Source organism: Hemicordylus capensis, chromosome 1 (assembly GCF_027244095.1).
Source record: "Hemicordylus capensis ecotype Gifberg chromosome 1, rHemCap1.1.pri, whole genome shotgun sequence".
Lineage (NCBI taxonomy): Eukaryota > Metazoa > Chordata > Lepidosauria > Squamata > Cordylidae > Hemicordylus > Hemicordylus capensis.
This window is the reverse complement of record NC_069657.1, coordinates 215,656,354-215,683,547: the sequence shown is the minus strand read 5'-3', so window position 1 is coordinate 215,683,547 and position 27,194 is coordinate 215,656,354. Positions and strand designations below refer to the sequence as shown.

At 43.6% G+C, this 27,194-nt stretch overlaps 1 long non-coding RNA gene across 6 annotated transcripts in view; it reads left to right on the top strand.

Moving 5' to 3' along the window:
- LOC128342138 (uncharacterized) overlaps nucleotides 1-26,923 on the top strand; it is a 28,703-nt gene extending 1,780 nt beyond the window's left edge. Inside the window, exons 1-3 of one of the 6 annotated variants that reach the window (XR_008314802.1) lie at nucleotides 53-126; nucleotides 26,052-26,123; nucleotides 26,682-26,923. This is a non-coding gene — a long non-coding RNA (uncharacterized LOC128342138). The other 5 variants (XR_008314796.1, XR_008314795.1, XR_008314794.1 and 2 more) reach the window with 5 other exon arrangements.
- The last annotated feature ends 271 nt before the right edge of the window (nucleotides 26,924-27,194 follow it).

Here is a 27,194-nt window from a genome sequence, read left to right as displayed (position 1 = left end):
GATAGGCTGAGGCGCACCAGGAGGATTGGTCGCCGGGGTGGCAGCGGGCCCAGCCGTGGCGACCAGAGGCAGTGGCGGGGAGCCCGGCAGCAGAGGCAAGTGGCGGCAGCGGGCCCAGCCGCGGAGGTCAGGCCCAAGAGGGGGGAAAGAAAGTGGGGGAGGCAGAAGCGGCGGTGGGGAGGAGAAGTGGCTTGGTCGGGCATGGGCTGGCCGTGGTCAGGAAGTAGAGACTGGGGCAGAAGGTGTGGGGGGGAGAGCTAACCACCGGCCTCAAAGATCGCACAGATGCTCTGTGTGGGGTCGGCTAGTATTATTATAATACAGCACCTATGAAGGTGGAAGCAGCAGAGAGTTAGGTGAGGCTAGGAGCTCCTTCCCAGGTTCTGTGCAGGTGCCTCCACTAGTGCACTTCTTTTCTGGAAGAGGTCATGGAGGAGGGAGGCGGCTGATGAGATTTGCGGTTCTAAGCAATTCATTGGGGGCCCGTGCCCCAAGGGCCACCCCCTAATGATGTCCCTGCTCTTTAGTGTGGAAGAAAAATATCTAATGGGAAACATGATAGAGGTTTATAAAATTATGCATGGGGTAGAGAAAGTGGATAGGGAGAGGTTTTCCTTCCTCTGTCATAACACTAAAACTCAGAATCATCTGATAAAACTGATTGGCAGGAAATTCAGGACCAGACGGGAAATGTACTTCTTTACAATATAAAATCAATGAATGGAATTTGTTGCCATGAAATGTGATGACGGTCAACTAGCTTACATAGCTTCTAAAGGAGAGTATTACTGTATGTTTGCATTTGTTACTTTTCCAAGCTTAGCTGTAATTTTTTTTAAAGTTGTTTTCTCTTAAATTATTATAGTTTATATATCTTGCTTTTGGAAGAAGAAAGTGGCGGACATGATGCATAAGCCTTATGAAGACAGTAGGGCTTTTGGAAGCAGTGATGAGGCTGGAGATATTAAGCGCTAGTGCTAGAAACGTTACTGTATTTCTTCCCATTATTGCAACTGGGTACATAGGGACACAGGAAGCTGCCTTCTACGGAGTCAGACCCTTGGTCCATCTAGCTCAGTATTGTCAACCCAGACTGTCAGTGGCTTCTCCAAGTTTGCAGGAGGACTCAGCCCTATCTTGGAGATGCTGCCAGGGAGGGAATATGGGACCCTCTGCATGCCAGCATGCAGGTGCTCTTCCCAGAGCAGCCCCATCCCCGATGAAGAATATCTTACATTGCTCACATGGAGACTCAACATGCATTCAAATGCAAACCAGAGCAGTCCCTGCTTAGCAAAGAGGACAATGCAAGCTTGCTACCACAAGACCAGCTCTCCTCTGTGCAATGTTTCTAGCACTACTGCCTAGTCTCTCCAGCCTAACTGCTGCTTCCAGATCTATAGCCATGGTGCCGCAAGCCCTCATCTATGTAGGTAACCCGCTTGAGAACCCCTGCTAAAAAGCAGGTTTGTGGAGCGAGCGCTCCTGCAAACCTGCTTTTTGCAATTGTTAGTAGCCACGGCGCGTCTTTGCGGCATGCCTACTCATGAGTAGACCCCCGGCCGGGGTTCTCCCCAGTATGCCCTGCGCAGTCGTGCAGGGCATACTGGGGCTTGCGGGGGTCGCGCAGCCCCTGCTCCCCCCACCCCCCGCCGGCTCCGTCATTGAGCCGGCCATCGTGTGGGCGGCCAATCCGGCCACCCAGGGCTCCCTGCTCACCCGTTAAAACCGGGTCTCCCTGATTGTGAGACCCGGTCCAGTGTGTTTAATAAACTTCATGTTAAAAAGTGGTCTGGGAGTGGGGATTAGGGAAGGGCTACTGAGTGACTTCATGCTCTGCTTGTGGGCTTCCCCGATGCATTTCCCAACAGAATGTGGGACTTGTCAGACATTTTGGGCTGATCCAGCAGTGCCCTTCTTATGTTCTAACTGGATTTGGCAAATCTTCCAGGATCTTCCAGGATGTCCTCACCCCTCTAGATACAGAAACAAGATTGCATAAACATTATTAAGCATGTACAATTCAGACTCATAGTAATGGATCTTTAGCTTGGGCCAGGCCCACCTGGTAAAGTTTACCTGTCCTCTTCCCAATGCCTGGGCCCTGGTAGCAGGCAGGCAAGGAGAAGCAACAAAAGGCCAGCTGGTGTATAACGTAAGGTACCAGACCCAGGTTTGGGCTAGGTTGTTGCTGAAACCAAACAGCAGCAGAAGTTATGGTTGATGGACAGGCTGTGCATAGGACCAACCCTTCTATGACCAAGGGTGAAGCGGGCCATTTCAGGTGACACAGGTTGTGGGCCAGTTCTTAGGGGTGGCATGGCAGTGCGCCCAGTACCTGCCTCCGTGAATGACTTGCAGAGGAAGAAAGGCTAAATGACGCTTCACTGCTTTTCTCCTTCCCTTCCTAATTAAAAAGGAAGGAAGAGAGAGAGATTTGAAAGAAGAAAGGAATTGTGGGTGCAGTTGTCATTGGAAAAAAGAGGGAGAGAAGGAAGGGGCACTATTTGGTGCTGTGCTGCAGGCAGGACAATGTCAAGTCAGCCCTGAATGCACATTAACTTGGAGTTTCTTAGCTAAGATTTGGGTGCCCGGACCTGTTCCTTTCCTGTATGAGGGAGTACAGTTTTGTATCTATGATGTATGTTATGTTCCTGCCTCTGTGTGTCATATTTGGTGGTCTATGCATTATATCTTTGTGCATGGAAAAATGGGTGTACAAAAGTGTACAAAATCTGTTTTGTGTCCTGTCTGTGATGTGTGGCAGAAGGTACGTCTCCTGGCCATGTGGAATAGTAAGAGAGGTTTTCAGGCTTCCTGACTGCAGGGAGTGGGCCCTCTGTATGTACAGTTGAACATGACCAACAGAGAAAGAAAAGGTGTTTGTGTTTGAGTTATCTGCCACCAGATGATTGATTGTCCTTGAAACTTGTCTTGGTCTCAGAGTTCCTTACCTGTAAATGGGCAACTACTTTCTAAATGTTTAATTCCTTAATAATATACTTAACATATAAGCATTATACTGGTGACAATGTGTTTCTGTGGCTGGGTGGCTCACCTGCTGGAGGGATCTAATCTGCATGCACTTCAGTTCTTGTGACACAGTTCTTGTCTGGACTAGTAGAAGGTACAGTAGTAGATAAGACATTTTGTAAATGTGGGAGAACATTCAGATGAGCAGCTGTCTGAAGTGGTACAATCGATTGTACCAGCTCTGGATTCTGCCATCTCATTCCTACCTCATTTAACTGCGTGTGCAGATCAGGACTATCAATGGAAATAATAAAATCTAAAACAAAGGCTAGCCAACTAGCTTCAAAGGTGCCCATGCATTAATTGCTGATGAAAGTGCAACCTTGTGTGTTCCAAAGCTACAGAAGTCTAGCCTTCCAGGAACTAATTAATTGATTAAATTGGTATACAGCAGGAATTACTCCCCTTCTCCCCTGTCATTGGTTTGTAATCTGAAGTTCCTGGTTATTAAGAGCCACTGTGTACTCCCTGTTCAGCTTTGTGGCAAAGTAAATAGAATAAGCAGGGACAACCTGATCTTCTGTGCAGGAGGATATTAGCCAAACAAAGCAGACAGAAGAGGGTCATCAAATCCTTAAACATTTAACTGTGAAAGACAGCACTATTTTCAGGTGGATTGGAAACTAGCCAGTCAACACTGCACAATGAGAGCAAGCCAGTGAAAATTAGATGCGTCTAAATCCATCTGAAATAAATGGGATCTTTAAAAGCAAATGTCCCATTTATTTCAATGGGGTTTTAGGAAGCTGCTTTATACCGAGTCAGACCCTTGGTCTATCTAGCTCAGTTTTGTCTGCACAGACTGGCAGAGGCTTCTTCAAGGTTGCAGGCAAGAGTCTCTCTCAGCCCTATCTGGATATGCCATGGAGGGAACTTGGAACCTTCTGCGTGCAAGTATGCAGATGCTCTTCCCAGAGCTGCCCCACCCCTTAAGGGGAATATCTTACAGTGTTCACATGTGCTCTCCCATTCAAATGCACAGCAGGATGGACCCTGCTTAGCACATTAATGCCTGCCGCCAAAAGACCAGCTCTCCTCCCATAGACTATCTCTCCACATTCTGCTGGAATGTGTTTGAACTGAAATGGTTTGTCTTCCTGACAGACTTGAATGGTTTGTTCTCTTGTTGTATTTTGAAAATGATCTTTTGCTTTTGTCTTAACGGAAATAATAAATGTCTGATTTAGTATCCTCTCCTGACACTGAGTGGGAGCCCATGAAGCAAAAGACAGTTCTGGAGGTGTGTATGTGTGTGTGTGTCCCAGTCATGAAGAATTCATCAGTCATGGTAGCAGGTAAGGTTGGGCTAGAGTTGCAGGACCTTGGATAGATGCAAGCGGTTGGCACGGAAAGCTCCCGCTGGCATCCCGCATGGTGGAGGCGCATCTCCAGATCTCACCTGGCCGCTTTGAATGTGCAGAGGCCATTTGTGTGGTCAGAAACATATTGCTGACCAAGCAAATGGCCTTGCAACATGCACGGGGGTCAGGTGAGATCTGAAGGCGTGTCGCTGAGGTGCAGGAAGCCAGAGGGAAAGCCGCAGCAGCTTTCAGTCCTGGCAGTACCACTGGTAAGAAACTATGTTTAATTTAATGTTACAGTAACCTCTCACCCCCCACCCCCCCGCACCACCCTCACTATATTAAGTGTTTAAAAAAACATGGAACATTCAGAACGTTCCGAGCGGAACGGTTCTATTCCATTCTGAGCTCAGAACAGGCCCCCTATTTTAGGGGTGTTATGTTCTGAGCTTGGAACACTCAAAATGCCCAATTCGAGTCAGAATGTTCTGTATTCTGAACATTCTGCACATCCCTTCTCCTTACAACATCAGATCTGCACCTGCAGCCTTCAGACATCCACCCTCGAATTGCCATAAATAGATACTTCACTGCAAAAGGGGAAATGTGTGTATCACAAAAAGAGTCTCAATGTTGGATTGGAAGCATCAGAAAGCTCTATGGATAGTCTTGGACCCAAATAGCACAGAACCAGTATTACAGATGATGGGGAATCCATATGCTGATATGATGGCTGATTTTGTGGATGTTTTTGCTGATACTCCTAGCACTGCCATACATTTCAAACATAAGATTCAGGTGAAGGCAAATGCAATACCTGTACAACAGAAAGTGAGGAACATACCCATAGCACTGTGCCAACCGTTTAAAGAGGAGACTACAGCATGCTGACATCACAGAGCCTCTTGATTCATCAGAATGGGTCTTTCCCATTGTTGTATGGAAATCAAATGGTACACTTTGAATGTTCATAGATTTAAGAGATGTGAACTCCAACATGGTAGTGGATTCTCATCCATTACCAAATATCAACAAAATGCTGCTTACTCTGAAAGAGGCCTCAGTGTTTACAACTTTGGACATCTTTGCCTGATCATCAGTTTCTCTGCTCAAAGGTTCTCACAAATACACAGCCTTCATTACCCAAGAGGATCTTTTTCAATTCAGAAGGTTTAAACCTAAAAGTTTTAAAGACTTTGTCACTACATTTGAAATCAATTCAATTCTTATTTTTATAAAGGGGAGGGATCTGTTGTATTCTATCTAGTTATCTTTTACATTTTCTTATTTAGAAGTTTGGCCCAGTGGGCATCCTGTAGAGAGTGTAGGGGGTGGAGTCAGAAGGAAAAGAGGAGAGAAAGAAGGAGGAGGAAAGGCAGTTGTTTCTGAATAAGGTCTTAGTTAAACCTACATAAGATTGCGTTTATGGAGAAAGCAGCTATAAAACACTGCCCCGACAGTTTTCTAAGGCCAGAGCTTGTTCCTTCAGAAGAAGAAGAAGCTTGCTTCTTTGGCCTGGCTTTCTTCTTCTTCAAATACGTGCAGTCTGCAGTATTCTTTTAAGGCAGGCAAAACCAACTCAGCTGCAATCCTGCCAATATAATCCAAGCCTGCTAATAGCCCCCCTCCCCACCCCCCAGGCCCATTCTCAAAAAAAGATGCCCAGATTGTTGAAAGGGAGAGGTAAATGTTATGGAATGGAGCATATGGGGGCAAAGGATCACGGTGAAGATTTGTTCAGGAAACACTGGGCTAATGGGAAGAACAAGTTGGTCTTGTGATACTTTACAGCTTCTCAGCATGACTTGATAGATGTTCCAGAGGCCTCTGGGGGCAAGCTTTCTCTGCTGCCCTCCACACTAAAAATAGTGCCCAAGACTTGTGTGTGATGCTTTCATTTTGCCATTTGCCATTGGAACATGTGAGAAGCATGTTCAGTAGTCCCTTGCTGGCAGCTGCTTCTGGCCTTTGGCCCCAGCTTCTAGTCTGGGATGGGTTTTGCAGCTTTCACTTGTTAAATGGACACTGCAGGTCAACCAGGTAGAGTCCCACTAAACCTTAAAATTTAAGAGAGACAATGATCCAAAGACTGACTGCATCTAAAGCTCACCCTACTGAATAGCTGATGCCATCAGCTTTGACAGCTATACCCCTAGGGCAAGGGTGCACAACTCAAATGGACTGGTGGGCCAGATCCAAATATGACTTAGTGTGGGGGCCATGGCCAATTTTCAGCACATTAATTATTAGATTAAAATTAATTAACAATATTAATGAAAGCAATTGTTAGCTACTTGTGGATCTTTTTGCCCTATCTAAGGACTTATAATTTTAACCAAGGATAGTGGCTAGAAAATCATATCTGTCTCTGTTCAGTCAGTGGGGCACCTGGAGTGCATGCCAGCCCCAAATAAATGCCAAGTCCTCTTCTCTCCCTAAATCACTGCTGCTTTCAGAATGCAATCCTAGGCTTGTTTACTGCAGAGTAAACCTTCCTAGGTACACTGTGAGATAGCTTTCCAAGTAAACATGCATAAAACGAAGTTGTAAGGCAGTTTCCAGAGAGGACAGAAGCTGAGCCACCTTGGAAAAGAGGGAAATTATCGAAAAGGTGACCCCCGGCCTTACTGGGGTGTGCTCTGCCTGTGCCCACCTGATGCTGCCAACACCCTTTTCCAGTCTACTCTATCCATCATTGTTACTGCTGCTCAAGCAATTGCAGCAGCAGCTGGCCCATTCACTTGTTGGTCCATTGCTGCCACATGCATCTCATCTGATCTCAAGCTGCCAGCTGTACTGAGCTGCTGCTCATCAGCAGGATAAGCAAAAAGCTCTTCATGGCTCCTGCTGTTGCTGCTGGAAATTTCTACCTGGGGGCCAGCGATAAGGTCCCTGTGGGCCGGATCCAGCCCTGTGCCTTATGTTGTGCAGGCTTGCCCTAGGGGGAGAAAAGGGTGATGGAAATTAAGAGTCTGACTTTTATTTTTGATTTCTTGTCTTCTATAAATTGTTTGTTTGTTTGTTCGATTTCTATACCGCCCTTCCAAAAAATGGCTCAGGGCGGTTTACACAGAAAAATAATAAATAAATAAGATGGATCTCTGTCCCCAAAGGGCTCACAATCTAAAAAGAAACATAGGATAGACACCAGCAACAGTCACTGGAGGTACTGTGCTGGGGGTGGATAGGGCAAGTTATTCTCCCCCTGCTAAATAAAGAGAATCACCACGTTAAAAAGGTGCCTCTTTACCCAGTTAGCAGGGGTCCCTAGAAATGTGGATATTTAAGAATTGATTCAGACAGGATGTGGGCCACAAGGATAGCCCTTACACAAGTAAGCATTCCACGTGTGCCTGGTCTAATTTAAACGTACTTCCCACATGCACCAGCCAATTTGTGAATTAACATTAGCATACTAGTGATTGATAAACCAGGTGGGTGCACTACTAGTATGCTAATGTTACACACAAATAAGTCAGTGCACAAGGTAAATGCACTTGGACATGACTAGGTGTGTGTGAAAAGCTTCCATGGGCAAAGGCCATGACCCACATCTCATAGTTCAAATTTTATTTATGGTCTTAGACCAAAACAATCTCATATAAATCAGGCCTGATTTGAATGGCCTGGCACCAGTGTTCCCTTTAACAGGGATTCCCAGATGATATTGACTACAACTCCCACAATCCCCAAGCAAAAGCCACTGCAGGTGGGGTTTCTGGGAGTTGTAGTCAACAACAAACGGGAATCCCTGTTAGAGGGAACACTGCCTGGCACATATGAATTACCTTCCACTGCAAACAGATGCTGCCCATATATCTCACTAGCATCCACAAAACACTATTTTACTAGCCCACCTGCCCATACTAGTGCCTGTGTTAGTAATTTGCAACCTAAGAAAGGGAAAAAGGGAGGGATGCCATTTTAAAAAAAGTTTCTTTGCTCAGGGTTATTTTTCATTTGCCACAGAGTGTTATGAATCCCAGTCCCCCATAGCTCTTGCTCCCTGATCACTGCCGTGATATTCTGTACTATTCCTACTGCCATAACTCTCTGTGTGCTTCTTCACCTACTTTTATTCCAACATTGTTTATGCCAAAAGGAGGAAGATGGTTCAAGAAAACAGAACACAAGATTCATTGAAAGGATTACAAGTAACCTTGTGAGATACCTGCTGTGGCTTCAGAGAGATTAGAATAGAAACACACACACACACACACACACACACACACACACACACACACACACACACTGCCCTTCCCCTCTAGGTCCATCTAGTGTAGAAGAAAGTCAGTTACCATGTGATGTATTCTTATGTTGCAAATTGTCAAGGCCACAGCAGACACCCTGTGTATATGGGAGGACCTTTATGATTGCCTTTCGCCCTATCCTCTTCTCTTCTCCCCACCCCCCACATCAGTGATGACGGTAACTGAAATTTGCCAGTGGGCTAGGAGGAACAACGAACAACCTTATGGACATTTATTGCTCATCAATTAAGGCCAAAGACCATGAAGGATGACAGCACCCATCGGAAATATCCTGCATCAGCAGTGGGGTGCAAAAGATAAGGGCACACAGTAGCTGATTGGTGAAGCCCTGTCAGTCTCTTATTTTCATTCATTCATTCATTTATCCTATTTGTACACCTCCCCAAACTTTCGTCTTAGGTCTGGGCAGAACCTCCCCAGTAGGGAGTAGCAGCCCTCGTGTCCAAAGAGCCAGGAGCTATAGGCTGTATTGGCAGCAGTTCCACATATCCCAGTTTTGTTTGGCCTAGGACCGTAAATAAAACTTGACTTGACTTGATCCCAGTTGGCCAGGCAGAACCACCTTTATTGGTGAAGTCCCTTTAGGCCGGGCAGAACCTCCCCAGTTGTAAGCAGTACCTCATGAGCCTTGAGGAAGGGACTATAGTCCAATAGGTTGAGTGCAGCACTCGGTGAGTCTTGGGACCGAGGACCCCAACCCAAAGTTCATAACAAGGTGACTGGTTGAGTGGCAATTTTGAAGCTTCTAGCTTGGTCTGCCATCTTTGAAGTGAAGTATGTGAACAGTATCTTAAAACTTAATAGACAGTGAATATTCTTAATCTTATTTTTATTATATGATATCCCCTACTAACTTCACAAAGGGGCACCATTCATAGTGGTGAGTCTCTTCTAATTAGCAGCGGGAGAGCAAAGCGGAGAATGTGTCCTGGCTCCTTAAGTCTGCAAAGGCGGTCAATACTGCTGACAAACACACAGTCGCCATAGTTCCTAAGGACTGTGCCACTCCTGTAACAACTCTGCTCCCATTATTCCCACTAGAAGCAATATTGCTATAGTGGTGACATGATCCATAGGAGCCATGGAGAATCTGCATATTTGCAGACTTGTGGAGCCTGCACACATGCTCTGCTCTTCTTTTGGCAAGACGCTGCACAATATGTAAGTCAGTGTCCCTCCAGTGACTGTTGCTGGTGTCGACTTTGTGTTTTATTATAGAACGCCAGCCCTTTGGCGACAAGGACTGCTATTCTTCTTAAGTTTCTATGTATACTACTTGAAGAACTTTTTGTGTTGAAAAGCAGAAAAATAATAATACGTAATTAACAAATCCCTTATCTCCAGAGATTGTGCCCGTGTCATGTGGGAGAGGTTGAATCTACTGAACATGTGTTGTTGAATTGTTGTTTCTATAAGGAGTTAAGAACACAATTATTTCCCCCCCTTTTAAGAGATCGCAGATTGACCTCAGGTCAGGAGAGTTTTTACTTGCAGACTTGGATGATTTCATTTCGACAAAAGTAGCCAAGTTTCTTTGTATTGCAAGTAAACTCCGCAGAAGACATGTTGAGAGGTTAGATGTGGGCATAGTATAGTAGGAGGGTGAACAGATTTTATCTAGACAAAACTCTTCATGTATGATACTCTTACTGTACTGTTTCTATTGCAGTTTCTTTTGATGTTTCTGTAGTGACGTGTAGTTTTGTGTGTGGTTTTGTTGTATTGAGAGGCCGTTGGCTGTAATAAAGTAGTACTACTACATACGTAATTAACAATAAACAGGCGCAGTGGTTTTTGACAAGCTCAGGCGACTGTACTCACTCCAATGTAGAAGGAAGCTCCATCTGTGTGCTCCTTTGCGTGCACGGAAGTGCCCCTTCATTAAAGTGAATGGGAAAGTCCTTATGGGCAGGTGTGCTCTGTGTGCCCAGTGAAGCTCCTGCACATGCCCAGAACTCCTGTGAAGGATGAATAACTTTCTATTCATTTTCAGTATCATTCTGCAATTAGCACTTGAAATTGGAGGAGGTGTCATTTATTATCTGCACTTCGTTAATGCCATTCCTTTGATCAGAAGCTTCTTCTATATAGTGTGAAGAGTACTAATGCTCCTTGCTTCCAGTAAATAAGAGGATCCAATATTACTTTATATTGGATTGGGTTATTTCCCCTCTCATGTAATATGAAAGACATCTTTAAATGGAGGAGTTAGTTAATTGGAAAAGTAAATCACCGGAATAAAAGATTTAATTGGTGTACAGTGAATCCTGATGACTCTCTGGCCAATATTTTAACTTTTTAAAAGAACCATTAATTTTGCTCTTAGCAAATCCTTAATATTCAGCCAGCAGGAGCAATAGAGAAGTTCTGTACATTAAATGCTTTGGCCATGGCAGTCTCAGCAGTGCAGGCGCTGTTTATTTCTTCCTGTGTAAGTAATTCTAAAACAAAGCAAGATAACAAGATTTATCATGGGGCTGAAAGTGCAGTGAACGAACGGCATTACCTATTAACATGGTCAACCATTTGCAGAAGGAAAGATGGACTGATAAAAGCTATTAAAAACAGGAATTAATGCATATTTTATGCACTCAGCAGCATTAGGAGGAAGATGAAACTTAAAGGTGGCCATTTCAGGCTTTACACGGCACTTTATAATTTTATTTCATCCTTTGGAGTAACGTGAGTGTAATGCCAGCAGACCAATTATGCCACCCGGATGAAATAACTATCAGAAGCAGCAGCAGTAGTTGTTCTGCAATCAGGAAGCCATTGTCTGAGAATCTCCCTAGTGCTGAAGATGAAAAAGTACAAACACCTGCAGTTGGCTAGGACTGGAATTCAGTGTGTTGATATTGTACACAGGTTTCCTGAGAGGTGGTTGGGTAGGTGGGAAGCCATTCTTTCCTCTTTGGGATACTGAGTGAAATACACATTTTGGAGTTGCTTAAATAAAACATGCCAAACATTCCATTAGACTGTATTTTTAATCATCATCATCATCAACATCATCATCATCATCAACACCAATGAAAGAAAGCAGGCCTACAAGAAAGAACAAGTCAAGAACCGAGCAGAAAAATGGAGGAATAAGCCCCTGCATGGTCAATATTTGCACAATATAAGTGGAAAATCAGACATCACCAAGACCTGGAAATGGCTTAAGAATGGCAACTTGAAGAAAGAAACAGAGGGTTTAACACTAAGAACAAATGCAATAAGAGCAAGGGTCAAAAAATCCACAACAAACAGCAAGTGCCGCCTTTGTAAAGAAGCAGATGAAACAGTGGACCACCTGATCAGCTGTTGTAAGAAGATCGCACAGACTGACTACAAACAAAGGCATGACAAGGTAGCAGGAATGATACACTGGAACATCTGCAAAAAATACAAGCTACCTGTAGCCAAGAATTGGTGGGACCATAAAATTGAAAAAGTTGAAGAAAATGAAGATGTAAAAATATTATGGGACTTCCGACTACAAACAGACAAACATCTGCCACACAATACACCAGATATAACTGTAGTCGAGAAGAAAGAAAAACAAGTCAAAATAATCGACATAGCAATACCAGGGGATAGCAGAATAGAAGAAAAAGAAATAGAAAAAATCACCAAATACAAAGATCTACAAATTGAAATTGAAAGGCTGTGGCAGAAAAAGACCAAAATAATCCCAGTGGTAATTGGCGCCCTGGGTGCAGTCCCAAAAGACCTTGAAGAGCACCTCAACACCATAGGGGCCACAGAAATCACCATCAGCCAATTACAAAAAGCAGCTTTACTGGGAACAGCCTATATTCTGCGACGATATCTATAACAATTGACAATAAAATTCTGGCATCCCAGGTCCTTGGGAAGGACTCGATGTCTGGATAAAATAAACCAGTCAATAACACCTGTCTGACTGTGTAAACAAGAAATAATAATAAAGCTTTAACTGAGAACCTATCAAAGACAAAATGCAAAGTTGTTTCCGTGAATCCAAAATGCATTTCCAGAATAAATGCTTAATATATTCGTTCACTTATGCATGTTATTAATGCACGGATGACAATTTCAGTTGTACTTAAGTTCATTTAGGCTTTTACAAGGACCTAGAAGTGGCAGACGTAAGGCATATTTATTAATAAATGTGTTTGTTTGTTTATTATTTCTCTATTTAAACTGCTTTGGAAACTTTTGTTGAAAAGCGGTATATAAATATTTGTTGTTGTTGTTGATATTATTATTGGCTCACATGCTGCACAAAGATCCATGCAGGTTGCAATGCAATGCAAGAGTGCTGTTGAGCATAGATTATGCAAATGGGTTTGTTTGACAGTGAGGACACAGAGATAGCTTGGTCACAGTTATTCATGCTCTAGTAACCTCTCGCTTAGATTACTGCAATGCATTGTGTGTGGGGCTGCCTTTGAAAACAGTTCGGAAACTGCAGCTGGTACAAAAAAGGCCTGCAAGCTTATTAACTGGGACTGGACATTTTGATCATATTAATTACACCAGTGTTTCATCAGCTGCACTGGCTCCCAGTCCATTTCCGGGCTCAATTCAAAGAGCTGGTTTTAACTTTTAAAGCCCTAAATGGCTTGGGACCAGGTTGCCTGAGAGAGTGCCTTGCCCCATATGTTCCTACTTATACCTTAAGATCTTCTTCGGAGGCCCTCCTCTGGGTGTCCCTGCCAGAGGTGAGGTGGGTGGCTACCAGGGAGAGGGCCTTTTTGGTGGTTACGCCCTGTTTATGGAATAGCCATCCCAGTGAGGTTTGCCTGGCTTCATCACTTGGTTATTTTAGACATCAGGTAAAGACCTTTTTGTTCACCCAGGCCTTTTAAATTCAGGTTTTCAGATTTATTCTGATTTTTAAATAATTTTAAAATGAATTTTTAAGCTGCTTTGTATTATATTTTTCTTTTCACCATTTTTTGTCTGTTATGATTTATTGTGTTACGTGATTTTATTGTATGTTTTAATCCTTTGTTGTGAGCTGCCCAGATAACAATTAGCAAATAAAGTTTTGATGATGATGATGATATAAGGCCCTCACAATTGTAAGCAAAAGGTCATTTTTGTAGGTTCAGCACATTGTATTGCTTTCATTCATACCAGCTGGAGGATTACTGTGACCCTTGAACAGCCTTTCAGTGAATTGCTCCATGTCAGTTTCTGTTCCCATAGGGGTGGGCCAAGTCGGTGGTGGAAGTATTTAATTATTGATGTTTGGTAATTTATTTTTATTTTTCTAAAGAAAAAAGTGTGATTTTGCTTTCACTAGGGAAAAAAGGAAATCAGTACCTAAAGAGTTCTACCTTCTACCTCCACTTCTGCAAGGACAGAAACTCGCATAGGGCAATTCACAGAGCGGCTATTATCATCCAGGCAGGATCAATAGAAGTAGTAGTGTGCACGGATCGGTTCGGAGGCCATTCTACTGGCCTCCGAACCGGTCCGGACAAGGGGTGGTTTTGGTTCGGGAGGGTTAGGGTGGGGGGTTCCATTAAGGGCGGGGGGGGCTTTACTCACCCCTCCCGCGCTTTGCTGCTTTGGCGCCATAATTAGTTTAAAAAATGCGCCGCAGAATCGCTCGCCGCTCTGGGGCTCCTTCTTGACTTCAAAATCGGGCGGCAGGATACTTCCCTGCCGCCCCCGAAGCCCCCTCAAGCCATTTTAGCTCTTTAAATCTCGCCCCGGACCGAGTGCTAAAGTGCTCGGGCGGGCGGCGGGGAGATGTCCGTCCGTCCGCCCGCCCCCTTCCCTGCCCTCTGCGAAGTGCAGGGAGCCTTCTGCGCGCGCGTGCGCAGAAGGCTCCCTGCTTCTGCGCACGCGCGCGCAGAAGGCTCCCTGCACTTCGCAGAAGGCAGGGAAGGGGGCGGGCGGACGGATGGACATCTCCCCGCCGCCCGCCCGAGCGCTTTAGCACTCGGTCCGGGGCGAGATTTAAAGAGCTAAAATGGCTTGAGGGGGCTTCGGGGGCGGCAGGGAAGTATCCTGCCACCCGATTTTGAAGTCAAGAAGGAGCCCCGGAGCGGCGAGCGATTCTGCGGCGCATTTTTTAAACTAATTATGGCGCCAAAGCAGCAAAGCGTGGGAGGGGTGAGTAAAGCCCCCCCTGCCCTTAATGGAACCCCCCACCCCAGTGCCGAGCCGCAGGTTCGCGGTCCGGTGCACACCCCTAAATAGAAGCAATAAAATAGAATGAACTTGCAAAGAAGAACTGTTTAATTTAAAGGCACAGGAATCTGGAAAGCTGTAAAGTGCTTTGTCCTGACAGGCTGGAACTGTAATTACATTTTATTACCTCCCACCATCCCTCTCCACCACAAGCCCCCAAACAGGTCTGATAAAACATGAGGGCGGGGGGACGTAAAAAACATTGAAAACCAACAATTATACTACTTGGCTCTGTATGGTGTAAGACCTTCTTTATTAGAATGCTTTGTCACATTCAATATCTCTGTGATATCATAAAGATACTCTTTCAGCATAATATAAAAAGCTTCAGCACCCCGGAAAATCTGCGGGTTGGGGGATCCCCAGGCATGTGGTGCTGCTGATAGCCTAGGTGGGGAGTTGGAAGAAATCTTGCCCCCCCCACCTTGTGCAAGCAGAAATGCTGCTCCAGTCACACTAATGCTAAGAGCCAATTTACTGTAGTGATTAAGGGCATGCATCAATTCACAAAGCAGCTAAGCAAATCCCTAAGTACTTGGATTTAAACCATATGTATCCCTGTTTAGTTCCCTGTCTGAGATTTATCATTGAAAATCCAAGTATTTTGCCTTAAGTAGTCTGAGTCAGCCTGTTAAATGGAAATGTATAAGCCACCTATTCTAGAGTTGCACTCACTGAGTATTCCCAAAGATTTCAATGGTTCTTTTCACAGGGTGTGCAAAACTGGATCAGCTATTTCAATATCCCCCCACCCCACCCCGTTAACTTGGTGTTATCACTCTGAATCGTGGACTTCAACTCAGGTTTATTAACATATGGGCAGCTCTTGCATAATTCCTTTTCATTTCAATGGAGCTTCTGCAGGAGAACTAAATGAAACTCAAAAAGCCAATGTGGCATCCTCTATGGCCACTGGAAACCCCCCCCCCCGGGTGCATTTGAATTAAATAAGATCTCCTTGGGCGATAGCATGACAAGTAGTTCTAATTCCTCAGTTTGACTTTGAGCGAAGGTCCTTGAACTTATTTGACTTTTAATTAGGAAGTGCTTTTACAATTTCAGTGCTCACACCAACGTTCTTTCTGGACTTGCCCCAGTTTTTGAAATTCATCATGACTCATTAGATAACGACACACTCTAGTAATTTATAAAAGAACAATTTGTCATAATTGCTTGGGGACCTATTAATTTAGTACATCATTCCTAAAATCCAAATCCAAAACCATAAAATGTTTTAAGCTGAAAAACTACAGCTGGGTTTATGTATTTAAAACATGCAATTTTACGACTAATATGTAATGTTCTCTTTTGTTTATTAGTTTTTATTAGTCATTTAACCTTTCCTCCTCATCACCCCTGCCCCTAGAATTGGGTCAGGTAATATCTTAAATTGATGTCTAAAATATGCAGTTATTTAATATACAATGTTTATGGCTATAAGTTGAAACATTTGATCATGCACACAGGTTGCTTAATTCTCATTGACTTGAGTGGACTCCCAACAATTAAACTGTACACAGGATTGCACAGTTAGTTGACAGATTGGTTGCTGTTTTCATTTTATTAAACTCACACTTCCTTCAGTATGTCAGAAAGGCATCTAAGAAAGTACTGGCAGAATCATGATTGCTGGAAGTTACTATTGTGTTGTATTTTTGTCTGGTCGATGACTGAAATAAAGATCTCATTCCATTCCAAAAAGGCATCTATGTTGTTGAGGTTTTGAGAATGTGCAAAGTTATTTAATTAACACATATCATTAATTAACAAAAACTTTCAATCAGTTGCCAGCTCTAGATATATATCACCATGTTTATTATAAAGTTTGATCTTTATTTTTGTAGAGTTGACTTTTAGAATGATGATTGTAACTGAGACTAGTTTATACATTCCCATTAAAAAAGGACCCGGAGATTCACCTTCAAAGGATTTCAAATTCTCTGAGTAGAATTAATTACTTAATTGCAATCACTGTGGCTGACATACCATGCAGCAAGTAGCCCATTCAAGAGAGACAGGAACCTAGGAAGTTGCCATATACTGAGTCAGACCTTTGGTCTATCTAGCTCAGTATTGTCTTCACAGACTGGCAGTGGTTTCTCCAAGGCTGCAGGCAGGAATCTCTCTCAGCTATATCTTGGAGATGCCAGGGAGGGAACTTGGAACCTAGATGCTCTTCCCAGAGCAGCTCCATCCCCTGAGGGGAAGATCTTACAGTGCTCACACTTCTAGTCTCCCATTCATATGGAAGCAGGGCACACCCTGCTTAGCTAAGGGGACAAATCATGCTTGCGCGTGCAGGCGCATCCGCTACTTCTGGGTACTTCCGGAAAATGTAGCAAAGTGGGTGGCAGGGAGGTACGCTGCCACCCCTATGGATGTTTAAGAAACCAAGCACCAGCAGAGGAAACGTGGCAGTGGTGGTGGTGGGGGGGGGTAAGTGCATCCTCCCCACCCTTAAAGCTGCACCCACCCCCCATCAAACCAGCTCCCACCAGTTCTGTGCATATCCCTACTACATTTTTGGGTCTGACCTAACAGTTGATGAACAGCTGTTAAGTTTCTGAGAGATGCTGTCCCTTCTGGCAACACATGCCAAGCAAGCCAACAAAGTACAGTTTGAAAATATGGTGGAGTTGTGATGCAGAAACATTCTACCCACTGACAAGAGATGTGTACCTTGGGAAGCAAGCTGGAGGGCTGCAGCAAAAGATAAGTAGGCCTGCAAGTTGTGCAGCAATGTGTACAGCCATGGAAGAGCACTTGGGACTGCTTATTGATGCATGTAGAGGGGTGATTCAGATTAGCACCCCTCTCTCACATGATTAAAGGACATGTTTAGAGTGCATCAGCACATCCATCGTGCCATCAAGACAGGTGCATTCTTGCCATAGACCTGTTCTCATGTGTGCAGGGCAATGTTCATCTGTCCTCAGAGAATTGTGGTGAGGGATAACTCCCCCCCCCCAGTATAAAGGCAGGGGCTCTCCTGAGCAAGGAGTTGACCTGTGTAGGCACTATGAGACATAAGAAGCCAGACATATCCTCAGATATGCAACCACATTCACAGAGGGAAGCACTGTCATCTGTGTTTGGCTCAGAGGGACAGTATTGTGTGTACCCAGGAAATCTGTGCCCAGGACAGCTGACAAGAAACCAATTTAAAAATGTGGTGATTATAGGTGACTGGCCTGTAGAATGCACTTGACAAGTTCCCAGATTGTATTAGGTCAGTCACAATGTGTCCTTTCAGCTGAAATGCTGAGAACTGAACTGTTGAAGTATGGATCCTCAGTGTGGGATTTGAAAAGTTTATTTTTATTTACTTAAAGCTCATATTCTCAGTGAGTCATGCACTCACACAGGTCACCATGCTTGGGATATATGAGTCCCTATCAACTTTTCAATGCCTGAACCGATTTGAACCAAACTTGGAACAGTTGTAGGGACACATAGGGATGCCTCAGTGGCATAGTTTGACATAATGTTACCCACCCCAATTCAAGTTGGCGGACACATGAAGGTTTGAGGCATAAATGGCTAACTTGTGAAGATGGTACTATGGGCACATACCAACCACAATTACATACTTAAAAACCCTACTGGTTTCAATGGGAGAACTAAGTGCATGCTTAAATTTCACCCACACAAGTCACTGGGATTCAAACATTGTTAACTTTAGCAGAATTGTGAGCTATGCCTTCCATGCTCACCTGCTAAGCTGACATTTCTTCTGTTTGGCCAGCAAAAAGAAATTTCATATTTTTTATGTTTAGAGATTATTTCTTATTTCTGTATTAAGCCAATTCCATATCTTCCCATTTATAGCTTTATATCTGGATCATTTTCAGTAGCTTCTACCAATCTGCATATGTTTTCTAGAGTTGGCTGAATATATACTTCTACATTCTTCTCAGTGACCTAATGACAGTCTTCTTTGACGTACTGTGATATGAAACAGTGCTTCACCAGTCTCAGAAGACATACCTAGTTGTTGGGTTGTCACTCTCTTGCCAGTCTCTGTGTGAAATACTGCCATATGAAATGTGCATTGCATTTCTGCTTTGATACGTTTTCTCAGTCTCCGTTGAGTCCTTTGCTGGAGTACCCTCAGCCAAGCCTAAATAAAGTCACTTTCTCTGTAAATTCACGGTGTGAACTTGATTAACACAATGTACATTTTGCCTGGGTACAACGTGTATAATTGATAGCTGGTGTAATGCAGTGGCTCCAGTTATGAGCTGTCAGGCTCAGGCAGGCAGTCCCTGGTTCAAATCTTACCTGTGTCATTAATTCATTGTGTCCTTAGGCAAGCCACTATCTCTTTCCATTATGCTGACCTATGTCACAGTATTGCTCGAGGGGTGATTGAGACAGCATGTGTGAAGCTCTTTGAAAACTCAGGGAAAGTGCTATATAAATGACAAGTCATGTTAAGTAGTACTACTCAGACTGGGATTTATCTGCAGCATTGGAGAAGTCTGATGTTCTCTGTAATATTTTATATTACAAAATGTAATATTGTGTAATATATGCTACAATGCCATATACATTCTATGTAGAATATGTATATGTATATTCTGCATGTACACATGGAGTGTAAACAGAGGCAAGTAGCATGTGTGTGGCAACAAGGCAGCCCATTTGCTACCTCACATCCGATTCCCAGAGACAGAGGCATCCTGCGCCTCACAAAGTGCCTTTTGCTTTCTATGCTCTCTCTGTGTGCTTCTGATCCTGCACTGAAATACCCCAAACACTTTTCTTCAAGTACTCATACCTGCCCCCTCTCTTTAGCTGGAGGGGATGGGGATGTGTTACCTTCCACAAACTCTGATGGCTTTCCCATGCCAAACATTCCAGAGACAACCTCTGTATCAAGAAACCATCTTCTCACCCAGGGGTTCCCAGCTTTGGGTCACCAGATGTTGTTGGACTACAGCTCCCATCACCTCCAACTGCCTTTGGTTTTGGCCATTGGTTTTTTGGCCTTTGGTTTTGGCCATTGCAGCTAGAGATGTTGGGGGTGGTAGTACAACAATACTTGGCAATCCAAAGTTGAGAATTCATGTTCTAACCCAGGGATTCTCAAACTTGGGTCCTCAGGTGTTATTGGACTTCAACTCCCATAATCCCCAGCCTCAGTGGCCTTTGGTTGGGGATTATGGGAGTTGAAGTCCAATAACACCTGAGGACCCAAGTTTGAGAATCACTGTTCTAACCATTACTTAGAACACCTACTGACATTTGTTAGAACATTTAATTCTAACTTCACCACTAAGGAACCTTAACAACATTCTTTTGTCAAATTTGACTCTGAACAGGTATTGCTTTAAAGCAGAACTGAAGCAACAGGCCTCTTCATAGTATTCAGTTAGCAAACCCCTAATGATATACAGAGAATGACACCCTATTGTTGATATTTATATAGCAATCAAAATGGGAGCTGACTGCCCTACAATTTAATGGAAGGACCACTCCAACATTTAATCTAGCCTTAGGCTCCACCCTAAATTTTGTTTCTGAAAGCCATTTCATCTCTTCCTGCCTCTATACTTCTTTTGCTGTGACTATTTAGACTGAAATGAAGGGCAGGATATGGGAGGGCAGACTCAGATACTTGTATTTTAAGACTTAAAAAACCACAGAAAAAGTTCAGTAAGTATCAACATTCTTTCAACAGAAAGCGCAGAATCCCTCCAGGTTTCAGGTTGGGGCACTCTTCAGCAAGGGATATTAGGACATTTATCTGCTCAAAACCCAGGCTTCTATAGTAGGTAACTAGCTTGGTTAGGTTTCTGTATTAGATATTGACCTCTGGAACCATTTTTTACACAGTTCTTTAGCAGAGAGAGGTTTTCCCCTCCAGTGTTCAGATTTCTTATAACTAGCCAGCCTTTATTAGGTTTCCATAGTTTGATTTCTTAAGAACAATTTTGACACAGTTATGTGATAGTGAGATCTTGGGGGAAAACCCCTTTCTGCAAGAAAGCTGTGTTAAAAATTGCTTCAGAGAAGTCATGTTCAACTGCAAAAGCCCAGTCAGGCTAGCTAGTTGCCACATAAGCCTGGATAAGCAAGTTGCCCAAACCAGATGATACACTACAGCCTCCAGACCTTCAGTTTGGTAAGTGTACCCTAATTCAAACCGAGGGTTCATCCAGAGGTTGGAGGGAGGAATTGGAACTGTGGTTGGGTCCTGCAACTGTGGTCCCGATAATTCGGATGTCACGCGGACATGGTGACATCCTGCAGTGGTTTTCCTCAGGTTTCATGTGATGTCCAAGGGTGGCCCCAGTAACGTGAATAACTGTACCTGTGTACATGGCAAAAAGATGGTACAAGCTTTGAAGCAGGGGCATAGCTAGGGTAGAGGGGGCCTGTGTTCACCTTTCTACCTGGTGACCCCTCATAGTGAGAGAGATAATGAAGAAAATAGGAAGGGGGTAGAGCTGGGAGGCTTCTGGAGCTTGGGGCCCTGGGTTCTTTGAACCCATCTGGTCAAATATAGCTATGCCCCTGTTTTGAACATAACATGTGAATAACGCTAAGCTTTCTGTTCACCATTGTTCTTAATATTCCCTACTGAAAAGGACCCTGGTCAAAATGCATTGGGACTTGGGGCTTTCCATTAAAAGAATGTCGATACCCACTAGCTGGACATTTAATTGGTTTTAATAATACTCTTCTGGCTCCTCAAGATTAAAGTTAGCCATTTGTTGATTTGTTTTTAGATGTTTCTGTCCTCCTGAAAGCAACACAGGGGATTTGTGGGATGTAAGGAGAGGAGGAGGAGGAGGAGGAGGAGGAGGAGGATGGCATCAACCAACAACTGAAATGTCTCTGTCTCTTCTAGCACAGGACTCCAGAACCAGCAGCTTATTGCTCTTCAAGCCTGGGCTTGCGAAACATAACCAGCAAATAATGCAAATGAGTCCTAATGAAATAAGTTCATTCATCACCCATGATTAGGAGAGCATTTGGTCCCATCTGCTAAGCGCACACTATATGGCATGCAAGTGCAGCAAATATATATTTGTAAATATCTTTGCTGCTGAAGTACATCATCCAACTGAGGAAGACGCAGCTCAGTTGCCAAAACACTTCAGATCCTCCACAGCTGAACTTGCAGGGGGTTCAGCTCATGAAGCAGGTGCCTATATTCATGTTTTGCAATTTAAATAAATCAGCAAAAGTATTCATCTTTGCTTCTGGTGTGGAGAAAAAGAAGGGCATCACATTTTTTCCTTCCATTATTAACTCAAACTCAATCAGCAAAACATGCCGCCATCTGACTTGCAAAATGTGGCACTCCATTAATGAATACAACTCCAATTAGGAAACAGAAGGAGGTGGGCCATTAAATTATACATCTCAATTGTCATGGCAGATAAGATGGCAATTTGATGACTGGCATATGATATGAAGAATGGTATGATGAGAATGAAACTTGTTCCTAGAATGAACTTGTGTGCATTTCGCAGTAACCTTATATAAGCAGGCTGTGAACCACAGAGCATTTATATTGGCATGACTGCATTGAATAAAGTCAAATTACACTGAGATTCCACAAAACACGCAGGAGAAGATCTTCAAAAATGCATGGAGCAGTATATTACCATGAGTTCATTCACACCATCAAAAACTGTGTTCTACCTGAGTTTGGGAGCTGTGTTTGCTCCCAATTTTTGATCGCGTGGAAGCAAGGTAAGAGGAAAACCTGGGTAGAAGTGATTGTGTGGAAGCAAGGTAGGAGGAAAAGCTGCCCAGGTTTTCCTCCTACCTTGCTTCCACACAACTGAAAATTGGGAGCACACACAGTACCCAAACTTGGGTAGAGTTTTTGACAGGCGCGGCCCATGAACGCACCTCGGCGGGGGCATCTTTAAGTGTAAACTGAACTGGTGCTCCATGCTGCCCAGCCGCCACCGCGGAGGGGAATTGCCTCCGCCACTCACCTGGCTCCCACGGAGGCAAGCCCCGGCCAGCAGCCAGGTGAGTGGCAGAGGCGATTCCTCGCCACGGGGCTGCTGGGTGGCATGGAGCACTGGCTCCATTTACATTTAAAAATACCGCCCGTCGCCCGCCCAGATGCGGGTTCACGGGCTGCGCCTGTTTTTTGATTGTGTGAATGACCTCAGGTTTTGATTGTCTGAATGACCCCTGTATGTAGGGATTCTCAGACTTGGGTCCCAAGATGTTGTTGGACTACAACTCCCATCATTCCCAGCCATAATGTCCAAACACTACTTTTACCAGCCGCTGAACATGGATTTTTTGGTCAAAACCAAGGATATTACACAGTCCCACAACGCCCTATCCCTTTGTATAATTGTATGAGATACACAGTGGCTAACATGATATGCAGCATTACAGCTCTGCAATGCTGTGCCCCACCAGAGCTACTGTGGACTTCTAGGACAGCCACAACACTGTTCAGAAGCAGCAGTTGTGGAAGCAGCTTCCCAAGGTTTCCCTGTTGCCACAAATGGGGATCTGCTTCTGAACAGCGGCGGGGCTGCCTTAGGAATCTAAGGGGCAAAGAATTACAGAGCTGTTGCGTTGTGTATCATGTGAGTTATTATGTATAATTATGTATTAATCTATTTCCCCATGAGTATTATCTCATGTAAAATTTCATATATAATATACACAAATGTTTCATTTGTAGTGTATACAAATTAATGGCATACATATTATTAATACCAATATGCATATACCTTTCTCTCTTCTGAAACACAGGATCCAGCTTAATAGTAACTCTTTCTTTCTCAAAGCAGGAGGGGAGGGGTTCTGGGTATACTTTAAAAAATATATTAGCAGATCCTACCCTCTAATCCCATGGGATGCTGTGGTGGATGCCAGACTGTTATGAGTACTGTGGGTGTCTCTGTGTGTGTGTGTGTGTGTGTGTGCAGGGTGGGGTGAGCCCCTCCTTTTTAACTCATAGTTTCATTATCTACCTCCCCATATTTTTAAAAGGGAACTTTCCATTATTCTCCCCACTTCCATCATTACAGGGAATGTTCCATTTTCCCCATCCCTCCCCACCCCCCCTTAAAAAAAAATTCATTATTCCTTCCCTGCTTTTAACTGGGGCCAGTCCACTAGTCTGCCCTCTTTTTTAATGGAATTGTATCATTTTATCTCCCCCTCCATTTAAAAAAAAGTGTTTCCATTATTCCCCTTGTTTTTACAGGAAACTTTCCATTACTTTCCTCCATCTCATTGACAGGAGGAGTTACTCTGGAGGTTGTTGGTTGCTCTTGAAGAAGTCTTAGAACTCCAAACACATTGGGTCTTATTATATTGCTATATAACAACTATTTGCATCAATTAGTTCTCCAAGTCTGTTGGAATAATTTTTTTCTCTGAAGTGTGTGTGAACATCTCAATATTATTTTGCATGCCGAGGGTCACTCATTTTGTCATTTTGCAAACCAACTGTTAAAGTAAGAATTCCAAAAGCCTACTACACTTTTCCGCATAGCCTCCCCACATGCTGGAGCACAGGTGGGCATTTTTTGGATGTGGTTTTACCCTGTGAATTGGTAAACTAAATTCATCTGAAGTGCCCGCAAATTGCCTGCCACATTTTAGTGCCTGCCACATTTTCATTCCTGAGAGAGGCTCCTCTGCCTTTAGCAGTTGTGTGATGGCAGGAAATCCAACAAGTACAGATTTTTCCATCATGGAGCTGCAGCAGCAGCAACAACAGGAAAAATACATAGGAACATAGGAAGCTGCCTTCTACCGACTCAGACAATTGGTCCATCTAGCTCTGTATTATCTACTTCGTTGGCTAGACAAAATAAAATAGTTGCTGCTTAAATGTTCATGACAAAGTAGGGTGCCTGCATTTGAAAACCATTATGTGTTTCCAACGGTTAGTGGGCATTACCTATAAATTTCCTAAGTACAGAATCCAACCCCTGCGAAGAGATTTGAACAATTTTTCAAGTTCCTGAGAGGTTTAAGGCTGAACCTGAATAGCACTCCATTCTGATTGCTGCAATCCTTCTTTTCTTCCCCTAGATTATTCAGTGAAGATTAATGCTCAAATAAACTGTATTCATTTGCTATCTCAGAAGAGGAAAAAATTCTACTTTTCAAGAAGGCTGATTTCATTACTTGCTAAGGACCAGAGTCTGCCACCCATGGCTTGTAAAGAGCAACACTTTTTCTTGGAAGATCTCACTGTCAGACCGATGAACTGTTAGAGAGTCCATGGAAATATTTTGAAAAGAAATTGCTGACCAAGGATCATATAATCTGTGCAACTTCATTCTAAATAATGTTATTCAATCAGAGAGGAATATCAGAAAGTTTAGCAAACAGGAGGAGAAAAACCTGATCTGAATAATCTATGCGTGAAAATCCTAATTGAGAGTGAGGAGAATGGCAAAGATGGTTCTATCTGCAAGAAGTGTTGCAACATCATTTGCCTTTACTGTACAATTAACAGAGTAATGGGGAGTAACTCCTAAAAATTTTTTAATTGTTCAGTTCTCAGCACAAAATGATTACATGTCATCTGGGTTTTCATGTTGTTGTTTTTGGCTGAAATCTGCGCATCTGCAGCTGAAATCAAGGCTTGAACTTCCTGTTTGGTCATGCCCCCACCAACAGACTGTGCTGTGACATCGTAGCTTCTGTCTGCCTTTGAGGTGTGCTCATATTGGTTATAGAGAGTGAAGTTTCCTCTAATAATCTAACCCAACACCACCACAATTTTGAAAAATCCAGAAAGTACAAATAGTGGAAAGTACCTCTGGGCAAGAGCACAACAAAAAGCATACTGGAAAAAATAGCTGAGCATGTACCTACTGAAAACAAGTGATGGAAAGCTTGGGTGTATGCAATGAAACAAGTAAACCAAGTGAGGAATCTCTGTTCAGTGAGGAATCCCTGTTGATTGTGTAGCAAGACCATTTCAATGTTAGTTTGGAAGTAACTTGCCTAAGGAGCAAGAGGTTTCTGGTTCAAATCCCCGCGGGTATGTTTCCAAGACTATGGGAAACATCTATATTGGGCAGCAGTGATACAGGAAGATGCTGAAAGGCATCATCTCATACTCCGTGGGAGGAGGCAATGGTAAACTCCTCCTGTATTCTACTAAAGTCAACCACAGGGGTCTGTGGGCGCCAGGAGTCAACACCAACTCGACGGCACAACTAACTTTACAAATAAGTTATAAAATGTTTATCCTCTAAAACTGTATTTCTATGCATATTTTTCTTTGATTATCCTGTTCCTTTTTTTTTTTTTTTTTAAGGGAGCAACTGTGCGTCGAAGGGGAGTTGAACTGGTTCATAGACATGGAGATGAGGGAAGTGAAGATGATAAGGTGAGTATTAGAGCTGGTTCTATAACTCAAAAAAATATCCCACCCCGCACAAATTGCTCTCTTATATGGCATAATGGTATAAGGGGAAAATAGTTTAAACCAGGGTTTCTTAACCTTGGGCCCCCAGATGTTTTTGGACTACAATTCCCATCATCCTCAGCCACAAAGGCCATATCTTGGGATGATGGGAGTTGTTGTCCAACAGCATCTGGGGGCCCAAGGAACCCTGGTTTAAACTGATTTTTCTCAGCCTTTAAGAAAGGGGGGGGGCAACTTTGCGGAGAGGTATGTGAGCAGTGCTGGTTCCCTGCTTTTGGGGGGCCTTTTTACTCTAGAAACAGCTGAGAATAATTTCTGTCAGGGCTGGTGAAATCTGCCCCTTCCCCCACTGGGAAGGACAAAAATAAAGGGCAGCTCTTATTACTGAATGGTTTATCTCCTGTCTCTGAGGTAGACTGGGCCTGTCCTATCACACAGGCCTTAACTGCTTAGTAGTGGTATGTTGCTGCTTCCATATGGCAGTGGCATCTCCCTTCATTTTGCTTCATTTTACCTCAGAACTGCTAGGCCTCAATACTTCGATTCGGCTTTTACAACCCTCCAACTCTGTACCTTGTAAGCGGAAGATGCTGCTGCTGAGTTCCTTGTAAGGGCCAGAGGGTGCAAGACTTCTAACAGTTTCATGACAGGCTGACATTTAACAGGTGCAACTTTACTACTACAACAAATATTTATATATTGCTTTTCTATAAAGGTTCCCAAAGCAGTTTACACGGATATAAATAAATACAAGTTTCTAGTAAGAACTAATCTGCTTGCTTTTCTTTCACTCTCTCTACAACAGGACTAAATTTGGTTCAAATTGGTTAAGTGGTTCACCAGTTAGCCCACTTGTGCCTCAAACGTTTACGTGCCCACCATATTGAATCGGGATGGATGACATCATTACAAACTGCACCAAACTATACCCTGCGTGTTGCTCACTACACCTGTACCAAATTTGGTTCCAATCAGTTAGACAGTCCTCAGGTTGAATTGGGATGGATGACATAATCACAAACTACTCTTTTG